Below are 19,609 nucleotides of genomic sequence, written 5' to 3' on the forward strand. Positions count from 1 at the left end.
AGGTACTATACTTGGCTATACTGAGCTCTGAATTGGCAGTATCTGGTCAAGGTATGCCCCTTGGCACTGCCAAATGGGCATGCATCATTGTAACACACAGTGTGGTTACACTGTCCATGCCGATGAGATGGCAAGAAGAAGGCAGGAGGGTTCTCTGTTCTGAGTGGGACAGTGTGGGAACCAAAGTCTCTGTGGGTCCCAGCTCCCTGTGCACCCTGCCAGTGGTACTCAGGTTACAATGTGACTGATGTCATCTTACAGGATGACAAGCCATGACAGCAAGTTGTTTTTCTAAAATGCTGACGTTCCCATGTCACTCTTTGCCTTAAGGTCTCTCTCTGTTGCTGTTCCTTAAGCAGCGAACAATAAAGGGGACCCACTTTGTGGCTGAGGAGCCCTGTATTTCAACTCCCACTTGCTTATGTGCAGGGCAGTCTTTATTTTCACAAATGTTGTAGAAAGGGAAACACTTGTGTTCTTTTCTCTAAGACACACCCCCCACCACTACATCTCCTGCCAACTATACAAACTTCAGGCTTGTCATATCTGCCCAGCCCCAATGTTAGTTCCCCAATGGCCGAGTCTCTCCTTTCCAGAAGTTTCTCTCTCGGCTTCTCTTTTCTTCTGGTGGATCTTGCTGCAAGAATACCAACCGGTCTCTGAAAATACCATCCTTTCTCATGCATCCATGTTTAACCATGCCAGCATGGAGACCCTCACACTATTGCCTGTCTAGTGATACCTCATACAATGTCCAAGTGGCAGGTCCTTATTCTCCCATGGACCCTGGTAGCTACAGCGACTGGCCAACAATGAATTCAACTAGATTGTGTGTCCTCCATTGCCAGACCCAGAGTAGGTTTGAGAACCCTAGTTGGGTTGAGTAGTGGTGAAAGACCCCCCATCCTTCTGGGTCCATCCTCCTTGGAACTATGTCCCTAAGACCTCTGGTTCATGTGCCTCTCAGGTTCATGTGACTGAGGTAGGCCTGCACCTGCTGCAGTGTAGAATGGAGAGATAGGTTGAAGATGGAATATGAGCCTTCCTCTTTGAATAAATAGTATTTCTGCTTTCTTCCCAATGGAAAGGGGAGAGAGAAATGAAAAAGGCCATACCCATTCTGTCCCATTTGCTTCTGTGTTGCTACAATAAAAGACTGACCAAAAGTAACTCAGGGAAAAAAGGGTTTATTTGGCTTACACTTCCACATCATAGTCCATCAAAGCAGGGACCTTGAGGCAGGAACTGAAGCAGAAGCCATGGAGGAGTGCTACTTATTGGCTTGCTTTGGGTGGATGGCATAGTTTGCTTTCTTATACACCCTAGGACCACCTGTGCAGAGATGGTACCACCACAGAGGGCTAAGCCCTCCTACATCAATCATTTATCAAGAAAACACCCACAGCCAATTCCTCAATTGAATTTCCCTCCTCCCAGGTGACTCTAATCTGTGTCTAGTTGACAAAAAAATAACAAAACCCCACAATATCTAGCAAATGTTATCTATAATCTATCTATCTATCTATCTATCTATCTATCTATCTATCTATCTATCTATCTATCATCTATCTATAATCTATTATATCTATCTATCCATCCATCTATCATCTTCTATAATCAATCATCTATATATTATCTATCAATAATCTATTTATATGATATATGTATATCATCTTTTTCTGTCTTTCTTTTTCCATTTCTCTCTCCCTTTATGCCTCCTTTCTTTCTCTATTTGTTGCATTCACTCATCTGTGCGTGCACACACACACACACACACACAGATTCATCCTACTTCCTGTCAGTCTGTTATCTTTCTTTTAATTATAAATATAGACTTAGTCTTTAAAGTAAATTTAGGAAAATAAAGTTAGCTCTCATCCAAAACTTAGAGCCATCATTAGTTTTTTTTTTTTTTTACATATATCCATCTTGCTTTAAACGTTTTTGGTCTATATATTCATATGTCTTTTATAACAATTATTTTACTCTTTAATGTTAAATTTTCCCCATATCATTAGGCTTAGTTATTCTACAAAGCTGTTTTCTTCCTGCTTGATAAAATTCTAATAAGAACATGGAGAGCCTCAGATGGGCTTCATCATCCACCCATCCTGTTGTGTAGCCAGTAACACTAAGGCTGAGACAGGAGGACAAAAGATCAAAAGTTTGACACTATTTTAAACTACACAGTGAGACTCTGGGTAAAACAAGAAATATGGGACAAGGAGAAGGAAAAACAGCAGGAGAAAAGAAAAGAAAAGGAGAGAGCCATAGAAAAACGGAGAAAGAAATTGCCCCCTTGCTGTATCTACTTCCCTATCGTTGATTTTATGTGTGTCATCTCCTGTTCCATTTTCCAGCTTACACGGTTGTATGTACTATGATTGTGATCATGTGGACACACAACCCACTGGTAATAGCTTGTTCCAGTCAACACCCTAAGGTAGGAGTTGGTCAGTGACAACTAGCCTCCTCTGTGGCTACACAGAACTTCAGTGAACCGACACCATAGTTTACATATTTCACTTGGCCACCCTATGAGACATCACAGTTTACATATTTCACTTGGCCATCCTATGACTCTCTCCATAATTGGATTGTTCAACCTGCTGACCCAGTATCAGGATGTCATTTATAAAGGCTATACCTCAACCTTAAAACTTGCAAGAAGAATTTATTATATTTTAAGTAGCTTTATGGTTATCTGTTGGGTCACATATATAGCTATACTTGCTAGCATATAAGTAGCTTAGGTTAGACATTACCTACAGTTCCTGGTACAAAGAATCTGAGATGATCCTGTGGATCCCACAAAGAAGAGCAGATACTATGTGAAGGCTGGAAACCCCTGGTGACCTTTTGTCACTGACTTTATGTGACCAGACTCTTGCTACCTCCATTTTCAGATGCCCTGGTCACCCCAGAGGCCCCAAGAAGGCAGTTATTATGTTGTAGAGGTGATGAGATCTACATGGTAAGGCTGTGACTTCAAGGTCACAAGGTCGTGTGGAGGGTGAGTGACTAAAGAAGTCCACTTGCCCATGTCTCTTTACCCCATTGGTTCTTATCACAGAAATGGGGAAAATCTCACAGCTTCTCGACCAGATCTCAAGAAGCTAGAGATCTATCTATCTATCTATCTATCTATCTATCTATCTATCTATCTATCTATCATCTACCATCTATCTATCTGAAAAGATAGGAATACCAGCCCTGCCACCCCATCTCAAGATGCTGGGAAGGCCAGAGAACATGTGTAACGTTCTGAACTGTGCTCAAGAGAACAGAAGAGCGGTGTTACATCCTACTGCTACCTCCTCAGCCATTATAATTTAGAACTCTTAGTATGCATGGGGGTTCCTGTGGATTCTCAAATCCCCTGTGCTCAGGCCCCATATATCACAGGGTGCAGTCCACAGTTAGCCTGAATACACCTTCAGAGATTTTTACATCAGATGACTCATGATACCTAACAGAAAGCTCTACTATGCGACCTCTCTTTAGGTCAGGCTCTTTGGAAAATGATAAATAATGACTGGGAGCAAAGCCTACCCAGGCTCAGTGCTGACTGACTGTCCTGGGTAGGACACCAGCAATACTGTGAATTCTTTCAGTCTGAGTGACCGAGTCTGCAATATGACCCACTTGATTGCCAAAGTCTCACTGTGATTGCATTGTTTTTTATTTAAAAATTTTTCCATTAATTTATTTATTCATTATACATCCCAGTTGCAGCCCAGACTCCTCTCAGTCCTTCCCTCCCATGGCCCTTGCTCCTCTTCCCCCCTCCCCTTCATCTCTGAGAGGGGTGAGGTTCTCCCTGAGTACCAACCCATTCTCACACCTCAAGTAACTGCAGGACTAGGTGCATCCTCTCTCACTGAGGTCAGCCAAAACATCCCAGTTAGGGGAACAGGATCCACAGGCAGGCAACAGAATCAGGGTAAGCCCCTGCTTCAGTTGTTGGGGGATCCACATGAATATCAAGTTGCACATCTGCTGCATATATGCAGGGGGCCTAAGTCCAGCCCTTATATGTTCTTTGGCTGGTGGTTTAGTCTCTGGGAGCCCCAAGAGTCCAGGTTAGTTGACTCTGTTGGTCTTCTTGTGGAGTCCCTATTCCCTCCAGGTCCCTCAATCTTTCCCCCAAATCTTCCATAAAACTTCCCGAGTTGAGCTCCATCTAATGTTTGGCTGTGGGTCTCATCTGTTCCATCAGCTGCAGGGTGGGGTCTCTAGGAGGATAGTTAGGCTAGGCTCCTGTCTGCAAGCCTAACAGAGTATCATTAATAATGTCAGGGGTTGGTTCTTGCCCATGGGATGGACCTCAAGTTGAGTCAGTCATTGGTTGGCAATTTCCTCAGTCTCCTTGACATCATTGTCCCTGCATTTTTTGTAGGCCGGACAAATTTTGGGTGGAAAGTTTTGTGTGTCGGTTGGTGTCCTTATCCCTCCACTGGGAGTCATGCCTGACTACAGGAGGTGGCCACTTCAAGCTCCATATTCCCCACTGCTAGAAGCCTTAGCTGGAGTCAACCTCAAAGACTTCCTGGAGCTTCCCCCATCCCAGGTCTTTGGCAAGTCCTAGAGGTGCCTTCCCCCCTGACTTCTATCTCTCCCAGCCCTCTCTCCCCAGTTCTCCCTACATCTCCCTTTCCACTCCCCATTCCCTCTCCCACTCAGTTCCATCCATCCATCTAACTCCAATGGCAATTTTATTTCCCCTTCCCAGTGAGATTCAAGCATTCTCCCTTTAGCCCTCCTTGTTATTTAGCTTCGTTGGGTCTGTGTAGCGTGGGTATCCTGTACTTTATGGATAATATCTACTTTTCAGTGAGTGCACACTGTGCATGTCCTTTGGAGTCTGGGTTACCTCACTCGGGATTTTTTCTAGTACCATCCATTTGCCTGCAAATTTCATGAAGTTCTTGTATTTAATAGCTGAGTAGTATTCCATTGTGCAAATGAACTACATTTTCTTTATCCAGTTGAAGGGTGTCTGGGTTGTTTCCAGTTTCTGGCTATTATGCATAAAGCTGCTGTTGCATTTTTAATGGAAGGGACTTGGAACTAGAAAACTCTCACCCCAGCTCTGAACCCTTGGGGGAAAAATTCCCCTGGCTGAGCAGGAGGCATCGTTGCTATATACCCCATGTTAGGTTTGATGATGGGGTTCAGTGAGGTAAAGATTCACCTAAGGGTAGCCAGCTGAGGGGTCGAGGTGGAGAAGAGGGTAAGGAGCTTGGAAGAGGGAATATGACCAGGGGCTCCAGCACAGGACTCCAGGACATCCTCTGTGCGATGAGGTCCAGAGAAGCTAAACAGAACACACTGCACTCACAGCAATTAGAGAACATGCACAACAGGCAGCACACAAAACACACTTGGGACAGAGTACACACACATCATGTGCACACACACTACCTGTATCATCACACAGCAAATATATGTGTGCACACATACAGAGCATGCAACATACATACATAGCATGGACACACATACAGCACATAAGAGTACTTGCACAAAGCATACATACACAGTACACATACAGCATATAGCACACACATAGAACCTATGCATATATCACATACACATGCATAATACATCCGCATATCACACACACAGTGCACATACATCATGTAGCACACACACAGAGCCTATGAATATAGCACATACATGTGTATAGTACACCCACATACCACATACACAGTGCACACACAGCAAGCAGAACATACACAGAGCCTATGCATATGTGACATACATGTGCATAGCACACACACAGAACTTGTGAATATAGCACATACATGTGCATAATACATCCATATAGCACATACACAGTGCACACAGAGCAAGCAGAACACACATAGAGCCTATTCAATGTGACATACATGTGCATAGTACATGCACACAGTGCGCACGCGTGTGCATGCACGCTTGCGCGCACACACACACACACTGCACATGCAGTGGGGGCACACAGCACCTAAGCAAGCCTCTTTTATGCTTAGAGAACAGCTCAGGGGGTTAGGCAGGCAGAGAACCCAATGAGTAGTAGCTGCTGAGCTTTTCCTGCCTTGAGAGCTGCTGTGACCAGGAGTGGGAGGAAGTGACCAGAGCCCAGTGTTTCCTGTCTGATAAGGCAGCCTCTCCCTATAGAGCCTGGCCACCACCTTCAGGCCAGCCGCCTCGGCCGCCACCAAGAGAGCCCTGCCCAAGGAAGGGCCTCCTAGGAGGAAAATCTCTTCTCCAGATTAGCAGAGCTCTGTGCCTTCCTCTCTGTCCGCCTGACTGTCCCCAGCAGCCACAGGAAATGCAGGGATCTGCACACCCAGGGGTCCCACCTAGGGACTCCGCCTGTCTCAGAGTCCCACCCTCTGCATCCCCAGAGACCAGAAAACTTGCCCCCTGAGCCAACTGTCAGAACATCAGAACTTCTACTAGCAGAAGCCAATCAGACCCCACGCCTGGAATTTGGGCTTCAGAAACCATGTAAATTGTTCAGTTACCAAAGAACCCACCTCCTCCCAGTTTCCCAGCTGCTCATCTCCAAGGGACATCCCAGGAGAGGCAGATGTGGGCTCTGGGTGTAGATTTGTACCCCCACTTTCTCTGACAGCTCTGAGGGGCTAGCCTTGTCTTTTATTGAGCTGCCTTTTACTCTCAGAAAGCAAATCACAAGATTCTAGGAGTTAACCCCATCTTTAGATTTGCGGGCTAGGCATCTTCAGGAGCAGCAGGAATGCTTGTCCAGTGCCCCCCAAACCCTGAGGAAGAACAGGCAAGTGAGCGGCCAGAGGAGGGGTCTCTTGTTTCCAGTGTTTTCTCTAGCTGACCCTAGCTTCTCTTCCTATAGGAAAATCTCTGGATCCTTCTCCTGCCTAATCTGCCATGGTGTCGGACCAGACTCTGCTCTTTGGAGTGGGATATGTTAGGGGTACAATAGGTATAGGCTGTAGAGGAAGGGCTTGCAGCTCAGAGCTCAGCTGAGAGTGAATGAAGGAGGATCTGGTCCTGTGAGGCCTGTGGCTGTTGAGCTCACAAACCCAGGTGACATTCCTGTCACACACCCCGCCCCTTTCCCAGGCCCATCTCTGGTTAGGGCATCTCCCCAAAGTGGGTGGGAGATCCTTATATTCTGGCCATTCTGTCCTGGTTCAGAGTTGACTCCTTTAAAAAAAAAGATTTCCAAAAGAACTGGGGGAATGGCTGAGTCAGTAAAACAGGAGGACCTGAATTCAGTTCCCAGGACACCTGTGAAAAAACTGTATGGCTGTGGCATGGGCTTGTGATCTTAGCTCGTCCCTGGGGCTCACTAGCTAGCTAGCCTAGCCTACATGTGGAGGTGCAGGCCAGTAAATAATCTGACCTAAAACCAAAAAGTGGCTGGGTTTAGTGACACACACCTTTAATCCCAGAATTCTGGAAGCAGAGTCAGGTAGATCTCTGTGAGTACCAGGACAGCCTGGGCTACCCAGTGAAGTTCTATTTAAAAAAATAAAAACAAGGGGCTGGAGAGATGGCTCAGCAGTTAAGAACACTGGCTGCTCTTCCAGAGGCCTGGAGTTCAATTCCCAGCAACCACATGGTGACTCACAACCGTCTGTCATGGGATCTGATGCCTTCTTCTGGAGTGTCTGAAGACAGAGACAGTGTACTCACGTACATACAATAAACAAGTCTTTAAAAAAGTAAAAAATAAGAACAAAAACAAAAAAAGAGTGGGTGGCAAAGTGACATCTGAGACTGTCCTCTGTCCTCCCTTCTGCATGTACTTTTCCTGTGTAAGTATGCACACACATGTGCACGTGCACACACACACACATACCACCCACAAGGCTTGCTTTCTGCCCTGAGCTGGTATGCTCAGGCTTGATGGGGACATATTTGCGTCTATTGGGCAAATGTTCTTGTGCACACGTGCGGAGGTGAGTGTGTGCTGTTGTAAGTGCTTGCCCTTGTTACACTTGCTTGTTCCTTTATTCAGTCCAGCCATCCTGACCCAAGCACAAGTATGCCCAACCCAGATAGGGGAGGCTGGTGCTGATGCTTGTAATGGTCACCCAGCTGGATAGCCAGAGGGCCACATCCTCATGGCTGGCCGCAGACTGGTCCTGAGTCATGAGGCCAGATCCCCACCCCTTCCCAGCAGTCTCTGCTCCATTGGCTCAGGGTCTACTTTGATCCTGGAGTGAGTCTCCTCCCAAATGGGCAAAGCCTCAGGTTCTCAAGGCAGCTGGTGGGCTACAAGAGGAAGGAGGGAAATTCCCTGGGAAGCAAGGCAGATGGCCAAGGGCCAATGTACAGCTCAAGTTTTTTAGCGTGGGAAGCAAATCAGGGTCAAGGTATTTTTCTCTAGTGTTCTGCCAATCCAGCTCAGCCATCCAATTGCTGTGTGACTTTGGACAGTTGCGTACCCTTTCTGTGCCTCCCTAAATTAGGAGGCAGAACTCATAGTGTCCTAGTGCTAAAACACCTTACTTTTCTGAACTGTGGAAAGATCTTTTTAGTCCTTCCCTGCTCTGCCCCTGGCCTCTGTATCAGGGTGATCTCTATGGTGGTGGTGGTGATGGTGGTGGTGGTGATGGTGGTGGTGGTGATGGTGGTGGTAGTGGTGATGATGGTGGTGCTTTTGGGCAAGAGCTCAGCCAGGTGAGGCTTAGGAGCTGCACATAGCTGGACTGGCACCAGAGCTGCTGTATCCTGACCCTTAGTGCAACTCAGTCAGCATCCTGGCTGCTTCCATTGTCCTGGCTACTAGGGTATGGCATGAATCCCCCAGACACCTGGCCTGGCTCCATTCCCATGCATCACCACCCTGGTCCCTATCTCCTGCAAACAGTGCTCCGTTTGTCCACATCTGTTTCTCCATCTCTCCACCAGCCTGGGTCAGCTGAACAGGGTGGGACAAGAGGCCTTGATGGTCTGAATCCTGTTCACAGGTTCCCCTGCTGGGTAGATCCTGGGGTTCTGCTGCTAGGCACAGTGTCTCTGAGCCCCTGCTCTCTTGGATTCTATCCTGCCTATCCTTGTTGCCCTGGGCCTTTCCTTCTTCCAGGTTAGCTTAGTTCTGCTAATGAAATGAAGCCTGACCCTTTCTGAGGGTCATTTTCATGAGGTTTCACCTATTTTCTTAGCCTGAGCTGGTGTCCACAGAAATTATACAAATAGGATATCCGTTACTTCACACCCCATGGTCTTAGCATATGTGGTTCTCGCCTGCTGAATTGCCCTCCTCCACATCTTCACATAGAAAATTCCCAGTTTGTGCCAGGACACTGGTTCAAGTGTTTCCACCTTTAAAAGCATCATTGACATGCCCTCCACTCCCCAGGCCTGCTCTCTCACAGTCCCCACCAGAGCTGACTGGCCCCAGTTCTGTGTATTCCACAGTCATTTGCACATGGCAGTGTACTGTGTTGATGCCAGCTTTGTAATTGTTTCTTCCCACCAGTTTGGGAATGTGTTTATCTGGGAAGGACATCACATTGATCTTTGTGGCATGTACAGAGAAGGTGTCCTGTGGTGGTTGCAGAATGGATAAGAACTGCTCAGGCCTGAGAGTCCCATTACTCTGCCTTCGTCCTGAGCTCTGTCCCAGCTTAGAGCTCTATCCCAGCCCAGGGTTCCATCCTAGTCCAGTGGCTTTGCTTTTCTGCATCTGTATTTTTCTCTGCAAGGTGATATTTCTGGACATCAGAGGTAGCACAGAATCAGCTGGAGTAGCTGGGGATGATCCATGATGAGAAATAGCTTCCCAGTAATGTCACCCTCTAGTGATCCCGGAAAAATCTAATGTTATCCTGAATTCTGATACTTCCTAGGCTGAAGCCACACCCTACCCTGGCACCATGCATGAGCAAAAGTGCTTTGGAATGCTGTTCTCACCAGGGTATGGCTAGGTAGGAAATCTGTGCTACATGGGAACAGACACACATACTCATGCACACAAATGCACACACACATATACAGACACACATGTGTACATGCATCTACATAATACATATACATGCATTATATATATCCACACATACATATGCACACAGGCACACAGATTATATAGATGCACATATATACATACCTGTACATGCAATATACATATATACACATGCATTACACATGTGTACATGAACACACATACATATAAACACATGCATACACACATATATACAAACACACACATCTATATACATCTACATATAGACCTGCATGCATTATACATATACACATGCATATTTGCACACATATTATATAGATATACAATATACATATACATATAATTTACACACATATATGTATGAATTATACGTGTGTGTACATGTACATATGTACATGTGAGCGCACACACATATATACACACAGATACACATATGAATACAGGTGCACATATAAAACACATGCATACACATACACACACACACACACACACACACACATTCTCGGGTCACTAAATCTTGTTCTCTCATTGATCCCTTTGGGACAGGGGAGATCCCTATAAGCTCCATATGCAGTGATGGATGCTGTCTACTGATATTTCACTATGTTCCTTCTAGATGTTTTTACAGTCAAAGTCTATGCTCACCCAAAGTCTCTTTAGAACGTTGAGATTCTTGATTTGGAAATACGCTGCTTTATTTCTGAACGGTTCTGGGGATTGAGCTCAGAGCCTTGCACAGGTTGTGTGTGTGTGTGGGGGGGGTCTTTACCCCTTAGTTACATCCCAGCTCTTAGAAACTGGCGTTTTTGAGAGTGTGGCAAATTTGTGATCTGCCTCCCTCACCCTCTTCAGCTTATTCCCAGTGTTCCTGGAGCAGGCTGGGAACTTGCTTTTTAAATGAATAAATATGAGTTTGAATGTCTTCCTGATCACTGTCTATACTTCTATGGTGAGTGAATACCCTGTGTTAAACCTGCTTCAGGTTCTTTTCCATGGCACTGCATCCCAGGATGCACTGGGTTTGCTGAAGGAATAGGAGCCAGGTCCCGTTTCCTCTACTGCAGGGCCCTAGCAAGCACAGAACCTTACCCACCTTTCCCAGCCTCCAGCTGAGTCTTCCCACTGGCACAGACTCCTCCAGGAGACTTCCCAAATGGCTCCCACCATCAAGAGGTTCTGGAGTTTTCCTGCCAGGATACAACACAATTGCCAGCAGCAAGTCAGTCTCGTTCAGAAATGCTGGAAAGGCCCGTCTGGGCTCCAGGCCTAGGCCCTAGTGGCCGGGGTGGCAGGGATGCCCACTTTCAAGCTTGGACCACTGCCCTGAAGGGAAGTGACTGTGTGGAGCCTTGCAGGGTGAGTCAGTCACTTGGCCCTGATGTCCTGCAGTGCTGGGAATAAGCCTGAGCCAGGATAGCCAGGCTCAGCCTCTGACTTGTACTATCTTGCTTAACATGGAAACCTCTCTTCCTGGGAGGAGGGACCAAGGCCCTGGGGTTCCTGAGCCTGGAGGTGTCTCGGTTTTCTGTAAACCACATGGGGTACTTGTCCTGTGTGTCTCTCTGACAGCTGAACCGTGGCTTTGTAGGTTCTCTCTCTCTCTCTCTCTCTCTCTCTCTCTCTCTCTCTCCCCCTCCCTCCCTCCCTCCCTCCCTCCCCCTTTCTCTTTCTTTCTTTCTTTCTTTCTTTCTTTCTTTCTTTCTTTCTTTCTTTCTTTCTTTCTTTCTTTCTTTCTTTCTCTCTCTCTCTCTCTCTCTCTCTCTCTCTCTCTCTCTCTCTCTCTCTCTCTCTTCTCTCTTCTCTCTCTTTTTGTCTCCTAGACACCTGCAGTAGTTTTGATAGAGGACAGAGGAAAACATGTGAGTTAGAAAACAGTTGGTCCCCTAGACCATGAACTTGGAATATAGAATTCCCCAGTCACAAATCCTGCTCCCACTAGATCTAGTTCATCATCCAGCGTTCACAGGCCAATCTCTTCTCCATCTAACATGGGAGCAAGCCAGTGTCATGTGTCTGTTTCCCCTAAGTTCAAACATTCCCTCCTGGAGAAAAGAAGGCTCATAAGACTCACAAGAAATGTCTAATGCTCTCTTGGGGCTCCCACAAACAGCATATCGTTGCTGTGGAAGAGGAGACACTTCAGTGGTATAGCTGCTCACAAGTTGTGCGGGAGGCTCCACTAACACAGCTTTCTAGCGTGGTCACTCATGCTAGAGTGACCTTTCCAGTGAAAAAGCTACCTCTGAGTCACCCATACGCCAGTATGTCACCCTTTGCCCGTATGTGCCTGTACTCACCAGTTCCAGGAAACTCACCGGTTCACCTAACTTGAAATAGAATCATTTCTTTGGCCATTCAATGCTATTTCGATCTGGACTGATTAGAACGTCTCTCCAGAAATCCATGCAATACCATGTAGCTTGCTCAGTGTGTGGCTGCATATACCTCAGATATGCCTAACCTTCCCTCAAACCTCTCAGCTCCCAGACATTTTCACCCCTGCTTACTATGTCTCTCTTGTTCCGAGTCCTGCTTCTGTGACCAGTATTCCCTCAGCTCTGCCACATCATGGATCCAGTGGAAGGTATCAGAACTCCCTGAGATCTCCCTGTAGAGTGGGGCTGTGACATCCAGGTTGGCTGACTGAGGGAAAGGAGTAGGTGGTCTGGTTTGGCCCCAGCAGATGAAGTATTAACCAAGGAGACAGAGCCAGGATTACTCAACATCTCTGGATCTGGTTTTCTCATCCATAAATGGAGGAGACTAAATCAGAGCCTTGCTTAGTAGGCGCTCAACGTAAGCCAGGGCTTATTTGTATTCTATGATTTCCCCATGATGCTCATGGGCCCAAACATACAAATGCCCCTGGACTGTGCAATGTGGAACAACACAGTGCCTGTGTGGTCACCATAGGTGTGTCTATCAAAGCCATACGACTACGTGATTGGCAAACGAGTGGGCCACCCCTGGAATGAATGTGAAGCCTTGCAAACAGGGGCTTTGTGAGTTCCTGGTCTGAGCTCCTTCCGTATCCTTGGTTCCTCCTGTGTTGGGGTTCTAGAGATGTCTCAATAACTGTCCCCAACAGGGCACTGAGGGGGATTTCTGGAAGGGAATCTTCACAAGGGACTGGTAAGGCAGACTCCCATGCTGTAAACAGCAGACTCCTGGGAAGAGGCTCTGGAGTATCCCAGACATGGGCCAACAGCCACCATGGATGCCAGAGGCAAATTCTTTCCCCTCTGCATTTTACTCAGCTAGGAGATGGCTGAAGTAGATTTCTACACCCCGAGAATCCCGTCAGCTTTGCTATTTCATAACTCTGAGATTAAAAAAGGAAACCACCCAGTCTGAGACAAATTAGTGTTAATATCTTCTCCCGAGAGCCCAAGCAGAATGCTGGAGCTGAGCAGAGAGACCATGCGTGGAGTCCTCCGGTGGCTCCCATTCACAGATTTGCTTGCTCAATTGATTGCTAATTTGCTTCCTCGCTTATCCAGTGTCTGTGCCAGCCCGGCAGATTACAGATGGCTCGATGTGATTGTCACGCCCTGCACTGAGGGCTGTGTCTGTTTGCCTGCCCCCCTTGAGTCTTGGCTGGCCTGAAACTACTTCAGGAATTGTGATGGTTAATCTGGACTGTCAGCTTAATGAGATTTAGAAACAAACCTCTGGGCATGTCTGGAAAAGGAGTTTCAAGATTACACGTTAGTTGAGGTGGGAAGAAACACCCTAAATGTGGATGGTACCATTCCGTGGGCTGGGGTCCCAGAGTGAATAAAAGAGAGGAAGCAGGCTGAGTACCAGCATACCCTCTGCCCTTCTGCTTCCTAAGTGTGGATCCAATGTGACCAGCTGTCACACGACCCTGCTGCTGCTGTGGCTTCTCTGCCATGTTTAACTGTACCCTCAAACCGTGTGCCAAAATAGACCCTTCCTTAAGCTGCTTTCATGAGGGTGTTTTGGCACAGCAATGGCAAAAGCAACTAACAGGAATGAAGCACCGGTAGAAGCAGGGGGTGGGGGTGTTCGCCTCTGACCCATGGAAGTGTCTGCTAACTTCTTCCTCCTACTGGAACCCAGCTCCATGCCGTGAGGAAGCCCCAGGGGTAAGAATACAAGCTGCCAGCTAACAGTGTCACCTGGCAAGGTCCACCTTGCCAGCTCTGGAGACTAGCCGTATAGAAGTGCATGCTTTGGCCCCTGTTCACCTGTCTGGGCAGATGTTACAGGGAGCAGAGGCAAGCTGTTCATGTTAACTCTTACTATACTGTGTAGCCATGATGCTTGTTGAAAACCAGAGATCTGGAATTGTTTGCCAGGCACCAGTGACAGGGCTGCACTAGTTGTGCACTACATTGGTGGGAACACAAAGTGCAAAACACAGCCAGTGCAGCCCTGACACACACACACACCCACACACCACACACACACACACACACACACACACACACACACACAGAGAGAGAGAGAGAGAGAGAGAGAGAGAGAGAGAGAGAGAGAGAGAGAGAGAGAATCACAAACACACTAGGTTCCGGGCGATCTCAGCCATGCCATTTCCTGTGTGGAGGGCCAACGGAAACAGTATTTCCAGGCTCTACTTGAAATCTGAAACCCACAGGAAGGACAACCCAAGAGCCCTGCTCTGAAATAGTGGGGCCTAGATAGCACAGTCTCATCATGTCTAAGGCTTGGGTCAGGTTTAGCAACCCTGTGGCCCAGTTCTCACGGAGCAATGACTGGAAACCATGTTCTTAAAATGTCAGAGCAGTAGTCGTCTTGGGAGAGACATGGGTTCCCCAACTCTTTAGTTCAAGGCTGGGCACTGCCATTGGAGGCTGTACTTCACCCCTTGGGATAGAAAAGAACCTTTAAGTGTCAGGAACTTCTTAGACATTGCTCAGGGGCTCTGTGAGGAGCATCAGAGATCCATGTAAGCTAGGACTTCTGTGTTTGATAGCGAATGGGGTCTGCTATTGGGGTGTAGGCAAGCTCTGTCCCATCTGTTCTGACCTTCCTTTTGACTTCGTGTGCACATGTTCCAGAGGATAGGAACTGCAGCGGTGCCTGGATAGTTTGCTACTTCCATGGAGACTATCTACAGTCTCTGTCATTGGGCCTATGGCTCACATTGGGAGGGTGGTGGTCTTGGTTAGAGGGCCCATCTGTGAGGCTGCCAGCGGCCCAGGAGCTGTCACCCAGGCAGCCTAGTGGGAGGTTTGGCTGCTCCTTGCAAAGCTTCACCCTCTATTAGCCAAGTGACTTTGAGCAATCATCTCACCTGTGAGCCTCAGTTTCCTTATCTGTCCCGGTTGCATCCTTCCCGGCCCTTCCCACTGACCTCAGTCAGATAATGGGTGTGTGTGCCTTGGCTCACACAGCCAAACCACTGAGCAACAGGGTGGTGCTTCTCCCAGCGTGGGGGATTAAAGATGTAATCTCTTAGCCAGAGCTCTCCCTTCTCTCTCTTTCTCACCTTGGACTCTTCCCTCTCTCCCTCTTGAGTCTCAGTCACGAGCTTGCCTTGGTCCTAAAATCCTCTGAGCCTCACAACTTAGAGGAAATGCGTCCTGTCTGTTTCAAGCAGCAAAATCTCTAGGTTCATCACCATGTCTGGTGGTATGGTGGATGGGTCAAGATGAGGTCTGTTAATTGGTCCAGTTTGGGTCCTGTTCCCCTGCCTGGTCCATTTACTGGGGTCACTATTTTGACTGGTCTACTTGGGGAATTCTCTCACCCTGTGGGAGGGGGGAACCTTGGTGAAGAGCTCCCATGAACACTACAGTGAATGTCCCCCCCCCCCCAGAGCACGCATGACATTTTTCTGTTTCTTTGTAAGACACACCCCAGTGTCTGGCATACAGTAGGCATTAAACAGCCTCGGCTTTGAACACACTGACACCCAAGATGACACTGATGTGTGTATCTGTTTATGGCTGTTGGGTGGCAGGGCCTGACTATTGAGGTTGGCTGCTGGTGGCTGAACTTTGAAGATGATCCCCAGCTACTGGGCCCGAGCCTTGGTCCTGCTTTCTCTCTTTCCTGATCTGCCACAGTGTGAACAGCCTCAGGCACTTCCAGGAGTCTTATTTTATCATTGGTTAATTTCCTGCTTTAGAATTCAAGCAACTCAAAAGTGGAAAAGCTGTCCCTGAGTGTCTGGTAGCAGTAAGTGTTCAGTTAATACTGGTGAAGAGTTGAGGGACCACTGACAGCCTCTGGCAGTGTCATCGGTGGAGTCCTGTTCTTTTCCAGTTTCCTGTTTCCAGTTTCTCTTCTCTCTTAATTCTGCTTCCTGTTCCCGTGGTGATAAGCACCCCCCCAAACAAGTACTTTTATCATTAGTAATTGCTGAATTCTATATGTGGGGGTTCATGTTTGTGTATGTAGGGTAGGATGCAAATACCTGTGGAGGTCAGAGGTCAACTTCAGCCTCAGGGGCCTTCTGTTCTTTTTGTTTGATTGGTTAGTTGGTTGATTGGCTTGAGACAGGATGTCCACTGTCTTGAAACTTGCCAAGTAGATTAGGCTGGCTGGCCAGGGACCCCCAGGGATCCTCCTGTCTCTGCCTTCTTGGTGTTGAGATTACAAGCCATACTCAGCTTCATACTGTGCTTGTACAGCAGGGACTTTACTGAGTCACCTACCCTAGCCCTGGGTGTTAGACTTTGGTTGAATTTCTGACACCATTCACAATATTGAAGGCATTGGAATGAATCTTTCTGAGGCTCTGCTCTGCCTCGGTTGTGTCTCCTGGAAGTACAAAACTGACCTTCTGTGCTTTCTGTTGAAGCTGCTATCAGCACAGAACACTTGGCATCCTTTGCCGAGAGGGAAGGTCTTTTGAGTCAGTGATGTCCAATGAGCAGCTTGTGTAAGACATCTTAGGAATCCACAGAGAGCAAGTACCCCAGAACTGCCTCATGGTCACTTGCTCCTTGTGTGTCAAATTCCAAGTTCCAGATGGCCTTAAAGTCCTGCTGACCTCCTGAGATGTCTGTCTTTAGCTGCTTGGCACTCTCTGAGTTCTGTACCCATGGATATTGCTGTGACTTTCCTGGTATACCCGATATCGAGTTTGTTTATACTGTGGTATTGCCGTTACCTTTCTAGAAAGAAGCCAAGCCGAGATAGTCACATCTGGACTAGGTGTGGTGAAGAGTGCCTCTAATTACAGAATTCAAGGGACCGAGGCAGGAGGATCGCCACAAGTTTGAGACCAGCTGAGTCTACTAGGAAGTCCCAGGATACTTAGGGCTACATAAAGTTTCTGACTCAAAACCAATCACGTTTTACCAGGCAGGTTCTTCTTTGATCAAATCTCTTGCCGCCAAAGGCTCTACTGAAAAGTCAAGTGTCACGGCAAGCAGTGAGGTAAGTGGATGGCTGTGGGTTTATCATGCCACCCCCACCCTGGCCCAGGGCCAAGTCCTTCCGTCCACGTCTGCACCTTCCACACAAGAAGCACCTGGCTCATCTCTCCACCCTTCCCACAGGCTCTGGAGCCTGCTGGCTGGTGGCTTCCCACACCTACAGTGCACAGTGGCTTGGGGACTAAACAGCTGGCAGGAGGATCAGTCCCTGAGCCTTCTCTGGGCTCCGCCCTAACGGGGAGGAGCTGCCTATCTGTGGTTGCTTGTGTTGGCCTGCTCTTGATAGGCCAGGGAGGCCTCACAGACTATCCATGGAGTGTTCCACTGAGTTATGGAAGGCTTGAGAGGGGAGGCCCGGCACCCCGGTGTCTTCTCAGGTACTGAGACCAGGTAAGAGCTCACTCACTGCATGCCATGACTGCCCTCACATGTATTAGCTACTTTTACACAGCAGTGACCAAAATACGGGCAAAACAACTTTAGAGTTGAAAGGTTTATTTAGCATCTGTGTCCTTCATTACAGGGAAAGCATGGTTGAGGGGCACAGGTCGTGGTGACAGCAGCATGCTGAAAGACAAATCAGGAGCAGGGACCAGATATCAGGTTTAAACGCCTACCTCTAGGGACATATTTCTGTCACCTAGACCCTGCTACCCAAAGGTTCCACAGTTCCTCTAAGTAGTGTTACTCCCTGGTCAACAAGGGTTCATAACAGTAGCCTGGCAGGGGCATGTTAGATTCAGATCATAACAATGTCCCCACCACATACGGTATGGTGACTGAACCTGGGACAAGTAGAGGATTCCCAACCAAGCCTGCCATCTTTTAAAGCAAGTCTCCTGGCTTCCATTACCATGGGAACAAGCAGTAAATTGGGCCCAGCAGATGTCACCCGGGACTGTCCCCAACAAAGCAGAATCTGTAACCACTCCATCCTCGGACCCCCACACTGTTCCAGGTTTATACCAATCTGTAACCACTCCATCCTCGGACCCCCACACTGTTCCAGGTTTATACCGGCATAGGCCAGCTCTTTATTCAGGCTCCTCACAGCTTGGTGTGTGCATGTGTGGCTCAGGGAAGAACCCTCAGTCCACTGTCTGCTTAGTGTCCACCCACCATGCTGGAAAATCCTACTTGGGGCTGCTTCCAGGCAGCTCAGGGTCCATTGCCAGAATCTAACACCCAAGCCCTCTTTTTGTCCTGATCATAGATCCAGAAAGAACTTGAAAGGAGGTACAGTCTCTTCTTCCCTGAAACCCACATCACAGATGCAAATCCTGGTGCCTACTTTGCCTGTGAGAGTCAGCCAGGGATGGGCATGCCTGTTTTCCCCCTGAGTATGAAACTTATAAGGGTGAAGCTTCCAGTGCAGAGCAGTGCAGCTTTCCCTGTGATGAAGATAATGGCTCACCATAGGCCACAGTGAAGAGCACTTGCCTTTGAGATGGTTCATGTCCTTCTCAATCTCTAGGGACAGAGGGAGGAGATTCTTATCTCATCCCTTCTTCCTTCCATCCATCCATATTTTTGAGACAGGGTTTTCATGTATCCAAGGCTGAACTCAAACTTTCTAGGTAGCCAAGGATGACCCAGATCTTCTGATTTCCTGCCTGCACATCTCAAATGCCAGGATTGCAGGTGTGCACTACTATGCCCAGTTCACACAGTGCTGGGAATCAAACCCAGGGTCACATGCATGCTGGGCAAGCATTCTACCAATGGAGTGATAGCCCCCTCACTGCACACCATTCTTTAACACCCCACCTACAGCATGGCTGAAACTCTGGTGGGACCCCACTCTCTCTGGGTGAGGGGAAGGAGCCCCAGAGAGTTAAAGGATTCTGTCACTGCTTTGTAGACTTGGGACCACAAGAACTACTTTGGAGCACCTGCCCTCTCCAGGCTGGCTTGACTGGTGCTGAGTTGGATGAATCTGCCTGAGCTGGTGGTCTATTCATGAGGGGGTGGGGGGGTGGGGGGGGTGGGGGGGTGGGGGGGTAGGGTGATGTAACTGAGCTATTGTCTCCTGTCAAACCAAGCTGCAAACTTGTATCTGTCTGCATGGAGGCAAGCTGCAAACTTGTATCTGTCTGCATGGAGGCAAGCTGCAAACTTGTATCTGTCTGCATGGAGGCACAGTGCCCCAGGGAAAGAATCCAGACAGAACCCTGAGCACTGGCTCCAGGACCCTTTCTTAAGTTCTGTCTCTAGCTGGCTGTGAGCAGGTCCTTGACCTTGCCTGCACTCTCTCCTAGCATCCTCTGGAAGACCTTCACCGCTTGCTGAACATGCAGGAAAA

The sequence above is a fragment of the Mus caroli genome, unplaced genomic scaffold, assembly GCF_978045245.1.
Source record: "Mus caroli unplaced genomic scaffold, Mus_caroli_1 scaffold_12, whole genome shotgun sequence".
NCBI lineage: Eukaryota > Metazoa > Chordata > Mammalia > Rodentia > Muridae > Mus > Mus caroli.